The following is a 23,238-nucleotide window of genomic DNA, read 5'->3' as shown; positions in this document are numbered from 1 at the left end:
TCTTCATCGACAATATTATCAGGTTCCTCCCCCGAAACTATATTTTTATTCCATCACATCTTATGTGCTTTGCTTGGAGCGTCGGTTTGTTTTTGTTTTTGTTTTTGTTTGAATAAAATGGATCCTAGCATTCATTGTGTGGGAGAGAGACACGCTCCGCTGTTGCATATGGACAAATATGTCCTTAGGCTTTACTCATAGTATTCATGGCGAAGGTTGAATCTTCTTCGTTAAATTGTTATATGGTTGGAATCGGGAAATGCTACATGTAGTAATTCTAAAATGTCTTGAATAATTTGATACTTGGCAATTGTTGTGCTCATGTTTAAGCTCTTGCATCATACACTTTGCACCTATTAATGAAGAAACTCCTAGAGCTTGCTAAATTTGGTTTGCATAATTGGTCTCTCTAAAGTCTAGATAATTTCTAGTATTGAGTTTGAACAACAAGGAAGACGGTGTAGAGTCTTATAATGTTTACAATATGTCTTTTATGTGAGTTTTGCTGCACTGGTTCATCCTTGTGTTTGTTTCAAATAACCTTGCTAGCCTAAACCTTGTATCGAGAGGGAATACTTCTCATGCATCCAAAATCCTTGAGCCAACCACTATGCCATTTCCGTCCACCATACCTACCTACTACATGGTATTTCTCCGCCATTCCAAAGTAAATTGCTTGAGTGCTACCTTTAAAATTTCCATTCTTTACCTTTGCAATATATAGCTCATGGGACAAATAGCTTAAAAACTATTGTGGTATTGAATATGTACTTATGCACTTTATCTCTTATTAAGTTGCTCGTTGTGCGATAACCATGTTCCTGGGGACGCCATCAACTACTCTTTGTTGAATATCATGTGAGTTGCTATGCATGTTCGTCTTGTCTGAAGTAAGGGAGATTTACCACTCATTTAATGGTTAGAGCATGCATAATGTTAGAGAAGAACATTTGGCCGCTAACTAAAGCCATGATCCATGGTGGAAGTTTCAGTTTTGGACATATATCCGCAATCTCATATGAGAACATTAATTGTTTCTACATGCTTATGCATTAAAGAGGAGACCATTATCTGTTGTCTATGTTGTCCCGGTATGGATGCCTAAGTTGAGAATAATCAAAAGCGAGAAATCCAATGCGAGCTTTCTCCTTAGACCCTTGTACAGGCGGCATAGAGGTACCCCTTTGTGACACTTGGTTAAAACATGTGTATTGCGATGACAATCCCGGTAATCCAAGCTAATTAGGACAAGGTGCGGGCACTATTAGTATATTATGCATGAGGCTTGCAACTTGTAAGATATAATTTACATAACACATATGCTTTATTACTACCGTTGACAAAATTGTTTCTTGTTTTCAAAACCAAAGCTCTAGCACAAATATAGCAATGGCGAAGTACGAGACGTACTGGCCGACATGCAGCCTCCGCAGCACCTGCCGAGTCTTGGTGTCATGGTGCTCGTCGTCGCTGTCGATGTCGCTGCCAGACAGCTGATCCATATCAAACGGAAACTATGAGTGAATGAGTTGCAACGATGACTAACGAGCATGATAATTAAGTTAGAAAAAACAGAGGCAGTCTCAGTTAGAGTGGACACGATTATATATCTACAGGGAAGGGGTTAGTGAACCAAATCTCATGCACAACAGATTTGTACACAGCAATGGTTCTCTGAACCCTCCCTGTAAAGATTTGTGCCCAACGATTCATCATAGGCAAAGAAAATATTCCAGATCTGAATCTGAACTTGAACACATTCCAGATTATTTGCAAAATTAAACGGTTGATATATTTTGATTCGTGCATAAACTAACTGATTGAGATCCCATAATTACTTGCATAAATTAACCGATTGAGATCCCATTATTAGTTGCATAAATTAACCGAACGGCCGAAGCCCAAATCTTAAACGAAATCAAGAAGGGATCAAAACAAAATGGAATAAAATTGGCGCAAATATTAACCCAATACTCATCCATCTACAGATCCATCTACACTAGCAAAAATAGGGTTCAAAAAGGAATGGGGAACAAAAAAGGGAGAAAACCGTAGTTACCTCGTTCCATGGGTCATCCATGAAGGTGTCGTAGGGGTTCGGGGGCGCCTCGTACGGCACCTCCTCATAGGGGTCCCATCCCACCGGGATCTGACTGCCACCAGCGGCAGCCTCCGATTCACCAGCGGCGACGGCCGTTGAGGGGACGGCGTCGAAGAGGGAGGCGTCGCGCTTGGAGCCGACGGCGTCGTGGACGATGGGATTGGCATTCTCCTTGTCCATCTCGCTGGTAGAGGAGAGGGACTGGGAGAGGGAGAGGGTTTTTTGCTTGGAGAAGATGATGGGACGTGAGAGAGGCGGCGTTGCGTGAGCGAGTGAGAGTGACAGAGATAGTGCGAGGAGGCGTCTATAAAGGCGAGGGGTGGTTAATGCGACCCGCGTCCTACGCGTCCACCGTTGCACGTCTGCACGTCTTGGACTTCTGCAACGTGACACGCGTCCATGATTGCGCGTCTTCGACTTCTGCACCGCGACCCGCGTCTACGCGTCAACAATTGCTCGTCTTCCATTTCTGCACCGCAACACGCGTCCTCGAGTCTAACCCTGGAAATTTAGATATACTCAGGTATACCCTCGAGTCTTATACTAAAAAATTTTGTATGCTCAGTTTTCCCCTTGAGTGCTAATACTGGCTAGTGCAATATACTCAGTTTTACCCTCAAGTGGCTAGTCAACAGAGAGTCAACAAATGAGATTAACTAGTTAAATGAGTCATTTAATGTGCAAAAAATTCCGAAAAAGAGTGGCACTTACTCATGGAGTCTTTACCACAAATTGCCACTTCTCAAATCATAGATAAGTCATAGATAAATCAAGTTTTACCACAAATTGTAACTTCTCAAATCACCTAGTAGCTATGAAGGTGCATGGTTTTCCACAATAAGCCCTTCCCAAAACAACTTTCCCCAAAACATACTTTGTCTAAATGAGGCCGCAATTCTCACACTAATGTATATTTGTATTGCAAATAGTTTGAGGTAGGCCAAGATGGGTTTCGTTGTACAAAACACGCATTTTCCATTTTTTAAATCTCATATTTGAATCCCTTAGTCTGTTTACTACTCAGGTGCCCTTGGTTTCTTGATACTACTCAGTTTTGCCCTCTCCCTTCACAAATTCTCGCAGACGTGCAACATTGCCCTGATTGGTCTAGCCCATGTCACGCGGATCGTGCCCGCCGACCGTTGATCGTATGATCTAACGGGCAGGATAACCCCTCTCTCTCTGTCGGCGGTTAGCTTCCACCCAAGTATGCTAAAGGGCGGTTTTCTGTATTATTTTTCACACGCTAAAGCCCAACTCTTTTAGGCATTACTTTTCACGCAAAAAATGATAAACCATCACCGATTTGTTGTAGCCATTAATTTTAACGCAAAAAATGATAAACCATCACCGATTTGTTATAGCCATTAATTTTCACGCAAAAAATGATAAACCATCACCGATTTCTTGTAGCCATTACTTTTCACACAAAAAATGATAAACCATCACCGATTTCTTTTAGCCATTACTTTTCACGCAAAAAAATGATAAACCATCACCGATTTCTTATAGCCATTACTTTTCACGCAAAAAATGATAAACCATCACCGATTTCTTGTAGCCATCACGAAACAATCTATCTATCTCTGTATTTGAAGTTTGGGAGGGTGATACGTCTCCAACGTATCTATAATTTCTGATGCTCCATGCTAGTTTTATGACAATACCTACATGTTTTGCTCACACTTTATAATGATTTTATGCATTTTCCGGGACTAACCTATTAACAAGATGCCGAGGTGCCGGTTCTCGTTTTCTCGCTGTTTTTGGTTCCAGAAAAGCTGTTCGGGCAATATTCTCGGAATTCGACGAAACAAAAGACAAACCTCTTATTTCTCCGAGGGACACACGGAGCCAGAAGGGCAACCCAGGGGGAGGCCCACAGCCTCCAGACCACAAGGGGGCGCGACCTAAGAGGGGGGTGCTCCGCTCTATGGGGTGGGTCCCCCAGGCACCCCCTCGTGCCGCCCTTTCGCCTATATATTCCTCGCGACGCGAAAACCCTATATCAATCAATCATATTCCAGAAAAACTCCAGGGGCGCCGCCGCCATCGCGAAACTCCGTTTCGGGGGACAGAATCTCTGTTCCGGCACGCCGCCGGGACTGGGAAGTGCCCCCAGAAGGCTCCTCCATAGATGCCACCGCCTCCATCATGCTCCGTGAGTAGTTCCCCCATGGACTACGGGTTCTAGCAGTAGCTAGTTGGTACTCTCTCTCCCATGTACTTCCATACAATGATCTCATGAGCTGTCGTACATGATTGAGATCCATCTGATGTAATCGGTGTTGTGTTTGTTGGGATCCGATGAATTGTTACATTATGATCAGTCTATCTATAAAGTTTGTGCAGTTATTGTTGCTGCAATCTTGTTGTGTTTAATGCTTGTCACTAGTGCACGAGTGGCATGATCTTAGATTTAAGCTCTATACTTATTGCTTAGATTGTATCTACAAGTTGTTTGCACATGTCTATGTCCGGAACCCAAGGCCCCGAGTGACAAGCAATCGGGATAACTGGAGGGGAAGGCTTAGATATGAGGATCACATGTTTTCACCAAGTGTTAATGCTTTGCTCCGGTGCTCTATTAAAAGGAGTACCTTAATTACCGGTGATGGCGTGTATTTCACACGTTCGTTGGGCAACCCCAAGAGGAAGGTATGATGCGCACAGCAGCAAGTTTTCCCTCAGAAAGAAACCAAGGTTTATCGAACCAGGAGGAGCCAAGAAGCACGTTGAAGGTTGATGGCGGCGGGATGTAGTGCGGCGCAACACCGGAGATTCCGGCGCCAACGTGGAACCTGCACAACACAACCAAAGTACTTTGCCCCAACGAAACAGATGAGGTTGTCAATCTCACCGGCTTGTCTGTAACAAAGGATTAACCGAATTGTGTGGAAGATGATTGTTTGCAGAGAAAACAATGAAAACAAGTATTGCCGCAGATTTGTATTTCAGTATCAAAATAATGGACCGGGGTCCACAGTTCACTAGAGGTGTCTCTCCCATAAGATAAAAGCATGTTGGGTGAACAAATTACAGTCGGGCAATTGACAAATAGAGAGGGCATAATAATGCACATACATGTCATGATAAGTACAGTGAGATTTAATTGGCCATTACGACAAAGTACATAGACCGCCATCCAACTGCATCTATGCCTAAAAGTCCACCTTCGGGTTATCGTCCGAACCCCTTCCAGTATTAAGTTGCAAAGCAACAGACAATTGCATTAAGTATGGTGCGTAATGTAATCAATAACTACATCCTCGGACATAGCATCAATGTTTTATCCCTAGTGGCAACAAGCACAACACAACCTTAGAACTTTCTCATCCATTGTCCCAGTGTCAATGCGGGCATGAACCCACTATCGAGCATAAATACTCCCTCTTGGAGTTACTAGCATCAACTTGGCCAGAGCCTCTACTAATAACGGAGAGCATGCAAGATCATAAACAACACATATGCAATAACTTGATAATTAACATAACATGGTATTCTCTATCCATCGGATCCCGACAAACACAACATAGAGTATTACGGATAGATGATCTTGATCATGTTAGGCAGCTCACAAGATCCAACAATGAAGCACAATGAGGAGAAGACAACCATCTAGCTACTGCTATGGACCCATAGTCCAGGGGTGAACTACTCACTCATCACTCCGGAGGTGACCATGGCGGTGTAGAGTCCTCCGGGAGATGAATCCCCTCTCCGGCAGGGTGCCGGAGGAGATCTCCGTAATCCCCGAGATGGGATCGGCGGCGGCGGCGTCTCGGTAAGGTTTTCCGTATCGTGGTTTTTCTTATCGGGGTTTCGCGACGGAGGCTTTAAGTAGGCGGAAGGGCGAGTCGGGGGCCGACGAGGGCCCACACCACGGGCGGCGCGGGCCCCCCTTGGCCGCGCCGCCATGTGGTCCGGCCACCTCGTGGCCCCACTTCGTATGCTCTTCGGTCTTCTCGGAAGGTTCGTGGCGAAATAGGCCCCCGGGTCTTGATTTCGTCCAATTCCGAGAATATTTCGTTACTAGGATTTCGAAACCAAAAACAGCAGAAAACGACAGAATCGGCACTTCGGCATCTTGTTAATAGGTTAGTTCCAGAAAATGCACGAATATGACATAAAGTGTGCATAAAACATGTAGGTATCATCAATAATATGGCATAGAACATAAGAAATTATCGATACGTCGGAGACGTATCAACCGGTAGATTCCCTTGAGGCCCGGCTGCCACCGGCTGGTAGGACAAAAGAAGTTATGCAAGTTTCTCATTGCGAGCACGTATGACTATATATGGAAAACATGCCTACATGATTAATAAACTTGATGTTCTGTCTTAATTGTATTTCAGTCCTATCAATTGCCCAACTGTAATTTGTTCACCCAACACTTGTCACTTGTTATTGGAGAGTTACCACTAGTGTAGATAGCTGGGAACCCCGGTCCATCTTTCATCATCAAATACTCACTCGGTCCTATATGTCATTAGAAGTAGTATCAGCTATTTTCTGGTGCCATTGCCTCTCGTATTCTGCTACTCGCTCGTCGTGTTATCGTTACTATTGCTCTCATATTATCGCTACTTTCACATCACCCTCGTTACTAGTGCTTTTGCAGGTGCAGCTGAATTGACAACTCAGTTGTTAAGTCTTATAAGTATTCTTTGTCTCCCCTTGTGTCGAATCAATAAATTTGGGTTTTACTTCCCTCGAAGACTGTTGCGATCCCCTATACTTGTGGGTTATCAAGACTATTTTCTGGCGCCGTTGCCGGGGAGGCATAGCTCTACTTATAAGTTCACTCGGGGAGTACACTCTACCTCTCTCTCTGTTTTTATTTTATTTTGTTTTGCTTAGTTTACTTTTGTCTAGTTTATTTGTGCTTAGTTTATTTCTGTCTAGTATTATTTTGCTTAGTTTACTTTTGTCTAGTTTGTTTTTGTCTTGTTTTATTTTCCCTATATACCCGAAAATCCATAAAAATTTGAAAAATTAAAAAATTAAAAACTATTGTTATGGAAGAACCCACAATCTATTTGGAGCTTATTGAATTATATATGAACTATAGAGAATCAAGAAAGGGTAAAGTCATGAGTGCTGTGATAAAAAATTGAATACAATTGCTAAAATTCTGCTTAAACGCCATGATATAAATTGTTGCTCTAAGCAGGATACTAAACATCTTAAATTCCAATGTGGCTTTAGTGAAGAAGTTTTAATTATGAACTATCAGTGGAATAACTATATTCATCTTGGGTTCGAAGAAGTAGAACAATTTGTTTTATTTATGGGAGCTTCTGAAATAGAATCCTTCATGTCTAAAAATTATGATACATGTGTTGCTTGTAAGGACCTTAAAGATTATGTCTCTTCTATCCTTGATTTTTGCATAGAACATTACAGCAATAATCCTTATATCATTGATTATAAAGAGAGACTCGTTCATGCACAAGAATGCACTCACAATTTGCAGGAACCTGTGAAAGAAGAAATTGATGAACCTGAAAGCTCATTGGATGAAAAAGAGGAGGATAGTGATGAACAAAAGGAGGAAGAATGGATTAGCTACCCATGCCAACCTTCTAATGAGAGTAACTCTTTATCTCTTACACTATTTGATTATCCTCCATGCTTACCAAAGGAGGATGAATGTTATGTTCCTGTGGATTCTCTTGAAATATTCCCTGTGAGTAAAACTTGTGAGAATAATTATGCTACTCGTTATTCATGATAATCCATGCTATTTTGATAAATTTTATGATAATGCTTTGTTTGTGCCCGATGTCGAAATGCATGGTACTAAAGAGTTTTGCTTGGCAAATGTTTATGATAAATCTCTAGATGATGGTCCTATGTTACTTGATAATATTAATTGTACTACTAATGAAAATGGGATTGGAGAGGTCTTGACTTTATTTAGGAGTCCCATATCTTTTGAGATTGATCAATCATCTTGTTATATTGATAAAAGTGGTTATGAAAGTTTTAATTCCATTATTTTTGAGCTTGATAAAAATTATGTGTTTGTAGATCATGAAAAACATGCTTTATGTGATAGTTATACTGTTGAGTTTATTCATGAAGCTACTGAAAATTATTATGAGAGAGGAAAATATGGTTGTAGAAATTTGCATGGTACTAAAACACCTCTCTATATGCTGAAACTTTTGAAGTTACTCTTGTTTTATCTTTCTATGCTTGTCACTTTGTTCTTCATGAATTTATTTGTGTACAAGATTCCTATGCATAGGAAGTGGGTTAGACTTAAATGTGTTTTGAATTTGCTTTTTGATGCTCCTTTTGCTTCATTTCCTATTTTCCATGTGAGCATCATTAAAATCTACTGAGCCCATCTTAATGGCTATAAAGGAAGCACTTCTTGGGAGATAACCCATGTTATTATTTTGCTACTGTTTTGTTGTGTCTTGGAAGTTGTTACTACTGTAGCAACCACTCCTTATCTTTATTTTATCGCATTGTTGTGCCAAGTAAAGTCTCTAATAGAAAGTTGATACTAGATTTGGATTTCTGCGCAGAAAAAAAATTTTAGCTGTCACGAATTTGAGTAGATATCTCTGTAGGAGAACCTACAAATTCTGCAAAAATTCATGCGTGTTCCTCAGATATGTACGCAACTTTCATTAGTTTTGAGTTTTCTGATTTCAGCAACGGAAGTACCTCTCAAAAATTCATGTTTACTGGCAGTTCTATTTTGGCAGATTCTACCTCTGTTTTTTGCATTGTCTCTTGTGGACTTTAAGTAAGGCTTTCTAGACGTGGAGAGCTGTAGCTAATGTTTTATTGAGTTCTTGCAATATGTCACTACAGGACTAAAGTGGATTAAAGTTTTTTGAGTACTAACCCCTCTAATGAAGTTTATGAGAAGTTTGGTGTGGCAGAAGTTTTCAAGGGTCAAGAGAGGAGGATGATATATGATCAAGAAGAGTGAAAAGTCTAAGATTGGGGATGCCCCCGTGGGTCACCCAAGCATATTTCAAGAAGACTCAAGCGTCTAAGCTTGGGGATGCCCAAGGCATCCCCTTCTTCATCGACAACTTATCAGGTCACCTCTAGTGAAACTATATTTTTATTCCGTCACATCTTATGTGCTTTACTTGGAGCGTCTGTGTGTTTTTATTTTTGTTTGTGTTTGAATAAATTCGGATCCTAGCAATCCTTGTGTGGGAGAGAGACACGCTCCGCTTTTTCATTTGAACACTTGTGTTCTTAATTTACTTTAATATTCATGGCAAAAGCTGAAAGCTGCAGCACTTATTGTTATTTGGTTGGAAACAGAAAATGCTTCATATTGTCTTGAATAATTTGATACTTGGCAATTGTTTTGAGCTCTCAAGTAGATCATGTTTAAGCTCTTGCATCATGTAGTTTAAACCTATTAGTGGAGAACTACCGTAGAGCTTGTTGAAATTTGGTTTGCATGATTGGTCTCTCTAAGGTCTAGATATTTTCTGGTAAAAGTGTTTGAGCAACAAGGAAGATAGTGTAGAGACTTATAATGCTTGCAATATGTTCTTATGTAAGTTTTGCTGTACCGGTTCATACTTGTGTTTTCTTCAAACAACCTTGCTAGCCAAAGCCTTGTACTGAGAGGGAATGCTTCTCGTGCATCCAAAATCTTGAGCCAAAACCTATGCCATTTGTGTCCACCATAACTACCTACTATGTGGTATTTTTCTGCCATTCCAAGTAAATACTTCATGTGCTATCTTTAAACAATTCAAAAGTTATTATCTCTTATTTGTGTCAATGTTTTATAGCTCATGAGGAAGTATGTGGTGTTTTATCTTTCAATCTTGTTGGGCAGATTTTCACCAATGGACTAGTGGCTCATCCGCTTATCCAATAACTTTGCAAAAAGAGCTGGCAACGGGGTTCCCAGCCCCAAATAATTAACCTTAACTAATAATTCGCTTCACATGTTTTGCCCTGATTCATCAGTAAGCAACTTAATTTTGCAAATAGACACTCCTCCATGGTATGTGAAATGTTGGAAGGCACCCGAGGATTCGGTTAGCCACGGCTTGTGAAAGCAAAAGGTTGGGAGGAGTGCCATCTATAAATAAAACTAAAATACATGTGTAAACAAAAGAGAAGAGGGATGATCTACCTTGCTGGTAGAGATAACGTCCTTCATGGGAGCCGCTCTTTGAAAGTCTGTTTGACAAGGGGGTTAGAGTGCCCACTACTATTCGTTGACAACAACAAACACCTCTCAAAACTTTATTTGTATGCTCTCTATATGATTTCAAAACTTAAAAAGCTCTAGCACATGATTTAATCCCTGCTTCCCTCTGCGAAGGGCCTTTCTTTTACTTTATGTTGAGTCAGTTTACCTACTTCTTTCTATCTTAGAAGCAAACACTTGTGTCAACTGTGCATTGATTCTTACATGCTAGCTTATTGCACTTATTATACTACTTTGTGTTGATAATTATCCATGAGATATGCATGTTGAAAGTTGAAAGCAATTGCTTAAACTTAAATCTTCCTTTGTGTTGCTTCAAAACCTCTTATTAAGAATTTATTGCTTTATGAGTTAACTCTTATGCAAGACTTTTTTATGCTTGTCTTGAAAGTACTATTCATGAAAAGTTTTTGCTATATGTTATCTATTTGTTAGCAAACTATAGATCATTGCCTTGAGTCACTTCATTCATCTCATATGCTTTACAATAGTATGATCAAGATTATGTTAGTAGCATGTCACTTCAGAAATTATTCTTTTTATAGTTTACCTACTCGAGGGCGAGTAGGAACTAAGCTTGGGGATGCTTGATATGTCTCCAACGTATAATTTCTGATGTTCCATGCTAGTTTTATGACAATACCTACATGTTTTGCTCACACTTTATAATGATTTTATGCATTTTCCGGGACTAACCTATTAACAAGATGCCGAGGTGCCAGTTCTCGTTTTCTCGCTTTTTTGGTTCCAGAAAAGCTGTTCGGGCAATATTCTCGGAATTCGACGAAACAAAAGCCAAACCTCTTATTTCTCCGAGGGACACACGGAGCTAGAAGGGCAACCCAGGGGGAGGCCCACAGCCTCCAGACCACAAGGGGGCGCGCCGCCCTATGGGGTGGGCCCCCCAGGCACCCCCTCGCGCCGCCCTTTTGTCTATATATTCCTCGCGACGCGAAAACCCTATATCAATCAATCATATTCCAGAAAGACTCCAGGGGCGCCGCCGCCATCGCGAAACTCCATTTCGGGGGACAGAATCTCTGTTCCGGCACACCGCCGGGACGGGGAAGTGCCCCCGGAAGGCTTCTCCATCAACGCCACCGCCTCCATCATGCTCTGTGAGTAGTTCCCCCATGGACTACGGGTTCTAGCAGTAGCTAGTTGGTACTCTCTCTCCCATGTACTTCAATACAATGATCTCATGAGCTGCCGTACATTATTGAGATCCATCTGATGTAATCGGTGTTGTGTTTGTTGGGATCCGATGAATTGTTACATTATGATCAGTCTATCTATAAAGTTTGTGAAGTTATTGTTGCTGCAATCTTGTTGTATTTAATGCTTGTCACTAGTGCACGAGTGGCATGATCTTAGATTTAAGCTCTATACTTATTGCTTAGATTGTATCTACAAGTTGTTTGCACATGTCTATGTCTAGAACCCGAGGCCCCAGAGTGACAACAACTTGGATAATTGGAGGGGAAGGCTTAGATATGAGGATCACATGTTTTCACCAAGTGTTAATGCTTTGCTCCGGTGCTCTATTAAAAGGAGTACCTTAATTACCAGTGGATTCCCTTGAGGCCTGGCTGCCACCGGCTGGTAGGACAAAAGATGTTATGCAAGTTTCTCATTGCGAGCACGTATGACATATGGAAAACATGCCTACATGATTAATAAACTTGATGTTCTGTCTTAATGCTATTTCAATCCTATCAATTGCCCAACTGTAATTTGTTCACCCAACACTTGTCACTTGTTATTGGAGAGTTACCACTAGTGTAGATAGCTGGGAACCCCGGTCCATCTTTCATCATCAAATACTCACTCGGTCCTATATGTCATTAGAAGTAGTATCAGCTATTTTCTCGGTGCCATTGCCTCCGTGTTACTGCTACTCGCTGTCGTGTTACTGTTACTATTGCTCTCATATTACTGCTGCTTTCACATCACCCCTGTTACTAGTGCTTTTCCAGGTGCAGCTGAATTGACAAATCAGTTGTTAAGACTTATAAGTGTGCTTTGTCTCCCCTTGTGTCGAATCAATAAATTTGGGTTTTACTTCCCTCGAAGACTGTTGCGATCCCCTATACTTGTGGGTTATCAGAGGGTTCACCATCTATTTATGTTAACTTTCGAGGTTTTGACCTGAAAATCAAATGGGTATTATAAAGGGAAATAAAAGTTCAAAAAAATGTAAAATGAAACAATCTACCTATCTTTGCATAGAAGATCGTATGTATGATTTTTGAGGTCATTTAGAGAAGGTAGAAAAAAATCCCTTTTGAGAAGGTCGAAAAAACCTAACTTGTTACAAAAGCTGGTTTCACTGAGACCTAACCAAGTTTGGCATACATGATGCCATACCTATAACAACAAGGAATATCTAAAAGGGAAAGTTTCACAAAATTTGAAATTTAGGGTGAAAATGATGACATACATGATGCTGTTTTTCGAGTTTTTGACCTGAAAATCAATTGGGTATTATAAAGGGAAATAAAAAGTTCGAAAAATGTAAAAATGAAACTATCTATCTATCTATCTATGTATAGAAGATCAGCTGTATGAAATTTGAAGTCATTTAGAGAAGGTAGAAAAAATCACCTTGTTAGAAAAGATGGTTTCAGTGAGACGAAACGGCATGCGCTTAAGCAAAGTGATTTTTTCGAACATCTCCAAATGACCCCAAATTTTCCATACATGATGCCATACGTGTAACAACAAGGAACCCTATCTAAAAAGTGTCAAAAAAGTTTGCCCAACCTTGATTCGAGCACCACAGCCTCCAAACGATGCCGATGCCGATATCGGCATGGTCAGAACGGCTATGCTCGCCGCCAATGCTAGGTCACCGTCGGGATGCACCCTCAATCACGTCCCCTCATTCGATCACTGACACACCGGAGATACCGCCGAGGTCAATGCCGAATGTACATGATGCTGCCAATGTCGAACATGCATGCACGCTGCTGTGGGCACGGCCACGCCGCCCCGCTATGCTGGACGCCACAGACCACCGCGAGGTCTTTCCCTTCGCCACCACACTCTGCTAGCACCCATATATACACGCCAGAAAGGAGAAACACTAGTTTTCTCTACATTTCTCGCGTTCGTGTCCGACACGGTCAGTCAAAGTTTTGAGGTAGTAATCGATGTCGTCGGCCATTTCTTCTCTTCTTTGCATGGTTGAACGCGTCTAGTTCATATCTGTCTAATGCGTTTGGTCTCGCCTCATGTAGTTCTTTGTGGACGTCGATCTTATCTCGGCACCACGCAGGCAACCTCCTCCGTGCATCGCTGTAGAGCTCCGTTTAAAAATCTAATCATACCCGTGTATTGCCCCGTGTATAAGCGTCATGGCCCCACTTGTCATTCGATATACCGAAGCCCCACTCGTTCGCGTTTTGGTCAGGGATATAGCGATGCTTACGGTCAAACAAAGATGGATGGTCCGACGTGTCTTTGCGGGCTCTACGTGGCCCCACTAGTCAGAAGATAACGGTCAACCGTCGCGCAACCGACCGTTACAGCACCTGTGATGGTTTCAGACAAGGTCTTGGGGAAAACTGAGGAAGAACTAAGGAGCTGGGAAAAACTGAGCACAACTAAGGACCAGAGGGTACGAAAATAGAAATCCCTAGTATTTAATATGCCCCGGCCACATTTTTATTTTCATTTTTATATATGTTAGTATATATTATTAGGGGAAATTGAAATAGAAAAATATAAATAATTATTAGGAGAAAATTGAAATAGAGATTTTTTTATATATGAACTATTATTATTATTTTATATATGCATAGGGGAAATTTTATATATCTATTATTATAGTTTTAGATTTGTTAGTTTTATATATGCAATAGGGGAAATTATTAGGAGAAATTGAAATATATGTTAGCTAGGGTTATGAACTATTATTATTAGTTTTATATATGCACTAGGGGAAATTTTAAATATGTATTATTATTAGGAGAAACAAAAATAGGGAAAATAGAAATAGTTATATTTTATATATGAAATATTATTAGTTTTATATTTGTCAGTTCTATATGCAATAGGGGAAATTTTATATATGAACTATTATTATTAGTTTTATATTTGTTGTTTTATATGCAAATAGAAATATAATTCTATGCATTTTGAAATAACATTGTGTGCATTTTGAAGAAAATATGGATCGAGACCTAGAACAAGAAGAAATTCTCGAGGGTATAATCCACGACGCCCCCGATGTTGAACCAACTGAATCTTCGTCGTCATATCTGAACCCCTCTGGGGATGGAATGGAGGCTGACCGACGTGAGGATGAAGCCGACGCCGATGATGGAGAAGGTGATAGCTCTGATGATGGAGAAGGCGATAACTGCGATGATGGAGAAGCCGGCGAGGTATATATATATATATATGAAGTTCCGCGATCACTAGTAATATGTGAAACTATTGAAGAGAGTTGTATATATTGAGTTGTATACATATAAATTGACGAATGTTACTTCTCTTAGGCCTCCACATCGAGCAAAGCTACGAAACGAGGGCCGACCAAAAATTTGGATGGACGAACGCATTACACATTTGAGGTCATAGCCCCTACTGGCGAACCCAAGTTACCCAAGAAGGCTGCCGACGTATTTAAGAAGCAATGCGGAGTTCTGGTTAGGGATCACGTCCCGATCAGCGTTCGGGAGTGGCATAAGCGCAAATGGGCTGATGATAATGAGTATGTCGCCGAAAGGTGCAAAGAGGATCTTTGGAATGACCTCATGGCACGTTTCAACCTGCCAGAGTGCGAGAATGAACCCGCCACTGCAAAAATTGAGGGAGAAAGTCAAGCACTGGACTCTTAAGAAGATGGCCGAACTGTTCCGGGTGTGGAAGAAAAACTTATGGCAGAAGTATCAGCAGACAAAAAAAGTGCCAACATTCAAAGGCCATCTATCGAAGCAGGCGAATAACTGGAAGGAATTTCAGAAGTTCAAGGAGTCAGAAGATTCCACGGCCTTGTCAGCTAAGAACAAGAAAAATGCCGTGAACAAGGTGTATCACCACCATTTGGGGCCAGGGGCTACGAGACTGCCATGCCTAAGTGGGATAAACAAGAGCAAGATACGATTGCTATAGGGATCCAACCAGAACCAATCCGCGATGAGTGGGAATTGAGAGCAAGAAATTAGTTCCATGCGCATGGTGGTTCATACGACGAAGAAACAGGGAACCTTCTTTGTAGTGAAGGTCTTAGGGTACCGAGGGAAAATTGGAAAAAATAATGAAAGAAATTAAAGAGGGGAGCTGAAAGTTCTGTCCCGGTAGAGAGAAAGACTTGCTCACACTAGTACTCCGGAATGACGCACATGGAGGACGAACATGAGGCTTCGGCCTTCTTACCCGCGGTGGCTTGGATTTGCCAAAGACCAAGATACTTACAGAAGCCGATCGAGAGAAAAGAAGCGACAAGAGGAGGAGCAAAATGAGAAGTTGAACCAGTTGCTTGCCAAATTTAACCAGCGACAAGAGGAACAACGGAAGCAGATTGATGAACTTAGAGGAGTATTGCGACCGCCGGCCCATCTCAGCAGAAAAGCAGCGTGGCTGACTTGGCGGCCCCGGCTGACAATGCACGACGGATGACACAGCCTCCGAGTCATCACAGGTCACCTACACCTCCAGCACCTCCAAGAAGCACACCCCATGACTACAGCCACCACAGCGCGAGTCCATCTCGATCTCCACCACCGGACTTGGGTCGACCGTCTCCGCCGCCGCCGCCACCCGCGAAGCGTGCCAATGCTCCGTCGATGAGTTCTAACCAATGACGGAGCCCCCAAAGCGAAAATTGTCGCTCCTCACAAAGGTACCTCATAAGAATATTCCCATCAGACCTTGTGATCTTACCAACGAGTAGAATGAGAGGATCACAAAGGAACATTATGATCAGACCTTGTGACCCTGCCATCGCAATATGACTTGCACCATAAACCTGATGACTATGTACACACAATGCAGAAGGAGAAAATGAGCAAGGCAACTAGCGGTGCAAGTGGGAGAAAATCAAAGAAAAGTTCAAGCGAGAAAAGAACAGAGGTTCCCCCGCTCGGAAAACAGGCCAAACAATCGATCCCACCACTCAATGTGTTATCCGGACAAGTTTCCCCCTTGGTGCAGCAACAAAATATGGAAGTAGCAAAGAAGTGGGTGGCTGAATGGGGTATGAGTGTTGAAGATGTTCTGGCTTCCCAAGACGAGTCGTTTCTACTATTGTAGTCCCAAAGCCTATATTTGTCATGGGGGAAGCTCTTGTCAGCAATGAGAGGTTGCAAGAACTTCCAACACATATGTGTTACTTGCATGCACGGTACCTGACTGCCGCAAAGAACGGGAGAATAATGATCGTGCTCCGTGTCCCAGTACTACGCCGGCCGACAGGAAGAGATCCATGTCGAGTTTGATGAACTCTTCCAGATGTACAATTTGGAAGCCCTCGATAAATCTCTCATGAGTTGCAATTGTCTGTAAGTTGTTCAATTCGTTGTCTACATATAAGTTGTTCAGTTCATTGCATGTAATTATCCTGACTATATATATCCTTTTGTACTCTATTATGCAGACTAAAGATCCTGGTCTGTAAAAGACAGGGCATCCTAAATATCAGGTTCATTGACCCAGATAAAGTACATATACATACGCTAACTAATATGCCCAAGGAGACGGAGGGAAACCTTCTAAGGTTTCTAAAGGATCAAAATTACTGTGACCACATACTGTTTCCTTACAACTTCAAGTGACGATCTAAATCAATTGTGTCCATTCACTCAAAAGTTCAACTAACGAGTTACTGACATATTTATATACGTGTGCAGCTTCCACTAGATTCTTCTAGACATTCCAATTGATAATGGAAGAGTTGATGTCTACGACCCGTTAACGAGAAACTTGGAAGACTTCCAAAGCATGCAAGACATGCTCCAAAGGTAATTTCAATCATTCTCTCGCGCGCTATGTCGGCGCTTTCGATGATTTTCCGAGATATCAAGTAATGAATAACTTAGCAATTCATTTTCCTTGTCGGGCAGGGTTTGGAAGCGGTTCAAGTCCGAGACTATCGGTATCTCTCATGAGAAGCTGGCGTTTTGGAGTGTTCCGGTAAGTAGTACAAGATAGGGTCGTGCATCTCTTTACTACTATTTTAAATACAATTATGATGCATGCTAGATTAGTATTTGATTAACTTATATTCTCTTAAAGTGCGATCAGCAGCCACCGGGGACACATCTATGTGGATACTTCGTTTGTGAGTTCATTCGCACGTTTACCTCTGAGCATAAAGATTTAAGATACAACGTAAGCAATACATTCACAACTTTATTGTATTACCATGATTTTGATTATCATGATTGATATTCATATTGATCTCCTTTACTTATATAGTTCGACGCCATGCGAGGGAGGTCCACACCAGAGGAACGCGCAACTGCTGTTGCAGAGGAGCGGGCGGATTTTTTGAGGGGGGAAGCTATAGAGGACAAATGAAGATTTAGTGTAGCTAAAGGCCGTTACTGATGTCGGTTCCGTGTAATCGAATAGACGGACTCTAGTCCCAGTAATGTTGGGATCTCCATGTAATTGTGGATATATATATGCTCGATCGATATCGTAAGACAAGTTATCTTATATATTTATATGTACGAACTTGTACGCATAGAAATATACAAAAAATAATTTGAAATGAACTACTAACACAACTCCTGCCGCGGCACAGAAAGTGTCAAAATTCCTGTCGCGGCATCCCTAACCCTAAACCCTAACACAACAAAACGAACTCATGCCGCAACACATAAAGTGTCCTAATTTCTGCCGCGGCAGAAACTCTTTAGTCGCGGTCCGTGTTACGAGCCGGGACTAAAGGTGTTGGCTCCAGCCCGCTCCGCGACCTCCACGTGGAGGGATATTGGTCCCGGCTGGTAGCAGGACCATGACTAAAGGTTGCACCTCTAGTCCCGCTTATTTGGTCGCGGTTGGGGAACCGGGATTAAAGGCCCTTACGAGCCGGGACTGAATGCCCTGTCTCCACTAGTATTATTAGAACTAAAGTATATTCGAGAACTAACTTGTGGTTAAATGGGTAGGAGAGCAGTGACACCTCCAGCACACCAGAGTTTATATCCTAGTTTGATACTTTGGTGTCTGTAAAAGGCGGAATATTCTTTAGTGGAAGGCGATGCGACCGTTGACACCGAGGCGTCCATGGTGACTTCTTCAATTTCAAGACCCGTTGGATCAAATTCTTAAACTCAGACTCTCGGAGGTGCTCATAGAGGTAAGGTGTGCGTGCGTTCACAGGGGTGAATGTATGTACGTAAACCCTAATCCCCAAATCACATGTAACCCCTAAAATCTTCCATACAATTCGGTTAAATCTTATTTGTGAATTGGCCGACAAGTAAGTTCTACCATGTCTTGGTCTATTACCACAAAAACCACGCGCATCTAGCTATCTAGGACTTATTCGTATTCTTTAAGAAACATAAGCACTAGTAGTTCAGCTAACTAACCAGGTCAAGTTTAATTAGAATTTTTTTTCGAAACATAGTACAAACGTAAACGTTTACAAATACGGACTGACACTTACCCTATGAAGGCACTCACGCAAACCTTACTCCTATAGCATTTTTGAGAGACTGGATCCAAGAAACTTAATTCAATGGTTCTTGAGACTGACGAACTTATCATTGGCGCTTTGCTGTCGATAGAAACGTCTCACCTCTCACTGAAAAATATTCCACATAAATTTATGAGACACCAAAGTGAATGATCTAAAATTCAAACTGTAGTTAAATGGCTATGCTACTTCAAATCAGCGAAAATACTGTTTGGAATGATCACTCTATTGGTAAAAACATCTACGCTTGGTTTTGAATTTAAGCGATGAGACAAGATAGGTGGCTTTGATCTGCGACAGGTTACATCTTAAAAAAAATAAAAAATCTGCGACAGGTTATAAAGAAGCATGGGACCATGTGGTAAATGTGTGTACGGCGTTACCGGCAGGTTAGGTGCTCGAATTATTATACGTTACGTCAATTTTTATTTCTTTGATCTCACATGATAGGTGGGACCCAGCTCCATTAAGCTCATCGAGATCAGGTGTGGTTTACAAAATACATAGAGGCCATTTCACAAAATACCGATACCAGGTGAGAATTATTTGCAATTAGTTTTGCACATTGTGACAACTTTTAGGACTATACTTAGCCCCACTTTGCAATTATTAGAACTAAAGTATATTCGAAAACCAACTTGTGATTAAATGGGTAGGAGAGTGACACCTCCAGCACATAGAGTTTATATCCTAAATTTAATACTTTGGTGTCTTAGCCCGTTGACATCGATACGTTCATGGTGACTTCATCAATTTTAAGACCCGCTGGATCAGTTTCTTGAACTCAGTCTCTCGAAGGTGCTTATAGACGTGCGTTCACAGGGGTGAGTGTATGTACGTAAACCCTAAACTCTAATCCCCAACCACATGTAACCCCTAAAATCTGCCATACAATTTGGTTAAAACTTATTTGTGAGTTGGCCGACAAGTGAGTTGTACCATGTCTTGGTCTATTACCACAAAAAACCACGCGCATCTAGCTATCTAGGACTTATTCGTATTCTTTAAGAAACATAAGCACTAGTAGTTCAGCCAACTAACCAGGTCAAGTTTAATTAGATTTTTTTTTCGAAAAACAGTACAGACGTAAACGTTTACAAATACGCACTAACACTTACCTTTATGAAGGCACTCACGCAAACCTTACTCTTATAGAATTTTTGAGAGACTGGATCCAAGAAACTTAATTCGATGGTTCTTGATATTGACGAAGTTATCATTCGCGCCTTGTTGTCGACAGAAACGTCTCACCTTTCACTGAAAAATATTCCGCACAAATTTATGAGACACCAAAGTGATGAATCTAAAATTTAAACTCCAGTTAAATAGCTATGCTACTGCAAATCAGCGAAAACACTGTTCAGAATTTTTTATCACTCTAGGCATCTCCAGCGGCGCGACGCAAACGGACGCTTAGCGACCGTTTTCGTCCGCCGTGACCGGAAATGCGTCTGAAGCCTGTTCCAGCGGAGCGATGCAAAGTGATCGGGCCGTTCGCGGAGACGCAAACCTGGCCCAATATGCGCCAGGTTTGCGTCTCCACGGACGCTCGGCGGACGCGCAAAGTGTCCGCTCGATCCTCGCGCGGGCCCGCCTGGCAGCGGCACAACTGCTTCGTCTTCCGCGGTATTACTTCTGGGCGGCGCGCTGCAGCCTTTGCAGGGGCCGCGTTAATGGCGTGTCTCGGCTTCCGCGAGCGTGCGCAGCTAGTAGGCGTTGCACTGGCAGGCCATTGAAAGCGAGATGGCGTCGAAAACCGGCCGGTACCATGGCCGGACGCGAACTTGCTGGGAGGGGGCTGGTACCTGAACTCGCGGCGCGTGCCGGTCCCCCCCCCCCCGTGCCGCGCTCGGGCCGAGAGCGGCGGGATGAGGTGCGGCGCCGCCGGTCGGTCTTGCCGCCGGATCTGCGGGAGGATCCGGCGTACGCGCTAAACTCCTACAACTGGATTTCCTTCAGGGCGTGGGAGTTCGAAGCGCGGCGCCGCGCTGCCTACCTCGCCGACGTAGACTACTTCGAGCGTGAGATCGCCGCCGAAGAAGAAGAGAACGACCACGAGGACGCGGACGAGGACGTCGACGAGGACGAGGACGGCGACGTGACCATGCCGCAGTACGACCACGACGACGGTGGACCGGCGTGGGATCCGGAGAACCAGCCGCCGGACATTTCAGAGGAGGAGGCCATTGCCATGGCACTGGCCAACAGCGAGCGGAGACGAGCTCAACGAGCTCGCTTTGTGGGACGGGCTCGCAATCCAGCTCCGCGAGTCGGCGCTCGCGCAGGGGAGGCCGGCGACTCCTCCGGCCACGCCGACGCGTTCCAACGTCCGCGCTCCGCCTGCTCGCTCCAGCGTGGGATCCCCGGCCACGGCCCTCCTGCCCGTGCGGCGGTACCTCCTCCACCGCCGGCGTACGAGCTTCCATGGCCGACGACGCAGCTGATTGACCTCGTCAGCGACGACGACCAGTAGACAGCGCCTATTTTAGCACCCCTTTCTGTGTTTTTATGTCCTTTTTATTATCATGTAAATTATGGCATATGAATGAAAAAAAAATTATGCGTCGTGCCGCTGGAGCCACCCCCGACGCAAGCGGACACCCGGACACTTTCGACCATTTGACCCGACGAAAACGGACACGACGCGTCTGTTTGGACGTCCAAAATGCGTCGCGCCGCTGGAGATGCCCTTACGTCAATTTTTATTTCTTTGCTCTCACCTGATAAGTGGGACCCACCTCCATTAAGCATCATCGAGACCAGTGTGGTTTACAAAATACATAGGGGCCATTTCACAAAATACCGATACCACGTGAGAATTATTTGCTATTAGTTTTGCATATTGTGACAACTTTTAGGACTGTACTTAGCCCCACTTTGCAATTACTAGAACTAAAGTATATTTGAGAACCAACTTCTGGTTGAATGGGTAGGAGAGCAGTAACACCTCCAGCCCACCAGAGTTTATATCCTAGACTTGATATTTTGGTGTCTCAGTAAAAGGTGAAATATTCTTTGGTGGAAGGCGATGTACCCGCTGACAGCGAGGCGTTCATAGAGACTTCATCAATTTCAAGACCCGTTGGATCAGTTTCTTGAACTCAGTCTCTCGAAGGTGCTCATAGAGCTACGATGTGCGTGCGTTCATAAGGGTGAGTGTATGTACGTATGTATGTGTGAGCGTTTACGTCTGTATTTTGTTTCGCAAAAACAACAACTAAAGTATACTCTTAGAATGGGACATGGTGTTTCTGCACCTAGGTGCATACCCACCCTTCATTTGGAATGCACTTTAAACATATATTAAAACATTAAACAAATATAAAAAAGTTCGTATATATATCTTGACATGTTACATGCTTAAAAAGTTGTTTCAGCAAAAACTTACATGTATTGCCCTCTATAAAAAGACAAATTTTGGTGTTAAAGTAATTTATTTCTCGAGAAATTTTTCCTTTTTACACTGGACAAAGAAAATATCATTTTATGTGAAACTTTAGTTCCCACATAGAACATGTCCCTCATGCGAATTTTTGCTTAGTTCTGTAACTTTTCAAAAATATATTTTATAAATACCCGGTAGCACCCGGGATTAGTTTTGAGTTTCCTCCTAAAATACAACTGTTACAACTATTGGTGTATTTAGCTCTTATCATTAACGACATCTCTAATGGCACGACGCAAATCGGATGCCAAAACGATCGCGAACCGTTCGTTTGCATCGGGCAGAATGGTTGACCGTGCGTCCGTTTGCGTCTACGAGTGTTCCTAGCGACCCGAAGAATAAAAAAATCCATTGGAGACCCATATATAATTTACATAATTCTAAAAATACATCAAAAAGCTAGAACCTAGCTATGGCCTGCTTCTCATCATCGCTGACGAGGTCGATGAACTTCGGCATCCACCACGGGAGCTGGTACGCCGGCGGTGGAGGAGGAAGGGTAGTCGGCGGTGACTGTTGTGCCAGACCGTCGGCGGAGCAGGAGGCTGTGGTGAAGGTGGCCACAGATCCCATGCCGTCGAAGGAGCAGCAGACAAGGCGCGCCCTTGGGTACGTGTCGGCGTGGTCGGAGGAGTCGCCAGCCTCCCCTGTGATGACCCACAAGTATAGGCGGTGTATCGTAGTACTTTCGATAAATAAGAGTGTCGAACCCAACGAGGAGCAGAAGGTGTTGACAAGAAGTTCCGACGAAGGATTCACTGTAAATGCTCACAGACAAGTATTCAGGAGGTTTTGATATAGCAGATAAATAAAGTACAAGTAAATAA

The sequence above is a fragment of the Lolium rigidum genome, chromosome 1, assembly GCF_022539505.1.
Source record: "Lolium rigidum isolate FL_2022 chromosome 1, APGP_CSIRO_Lrig_0.1, whole genome shotgun sequence".
NCBI lineage: Eukaryota > Viridiplantae > Streptophyta > Magnoliopsida > Poales > Poaceae > Lolium > Lolium rigidum.
This window is presented reverse-complemented; position numbering follows the sequence as displayed.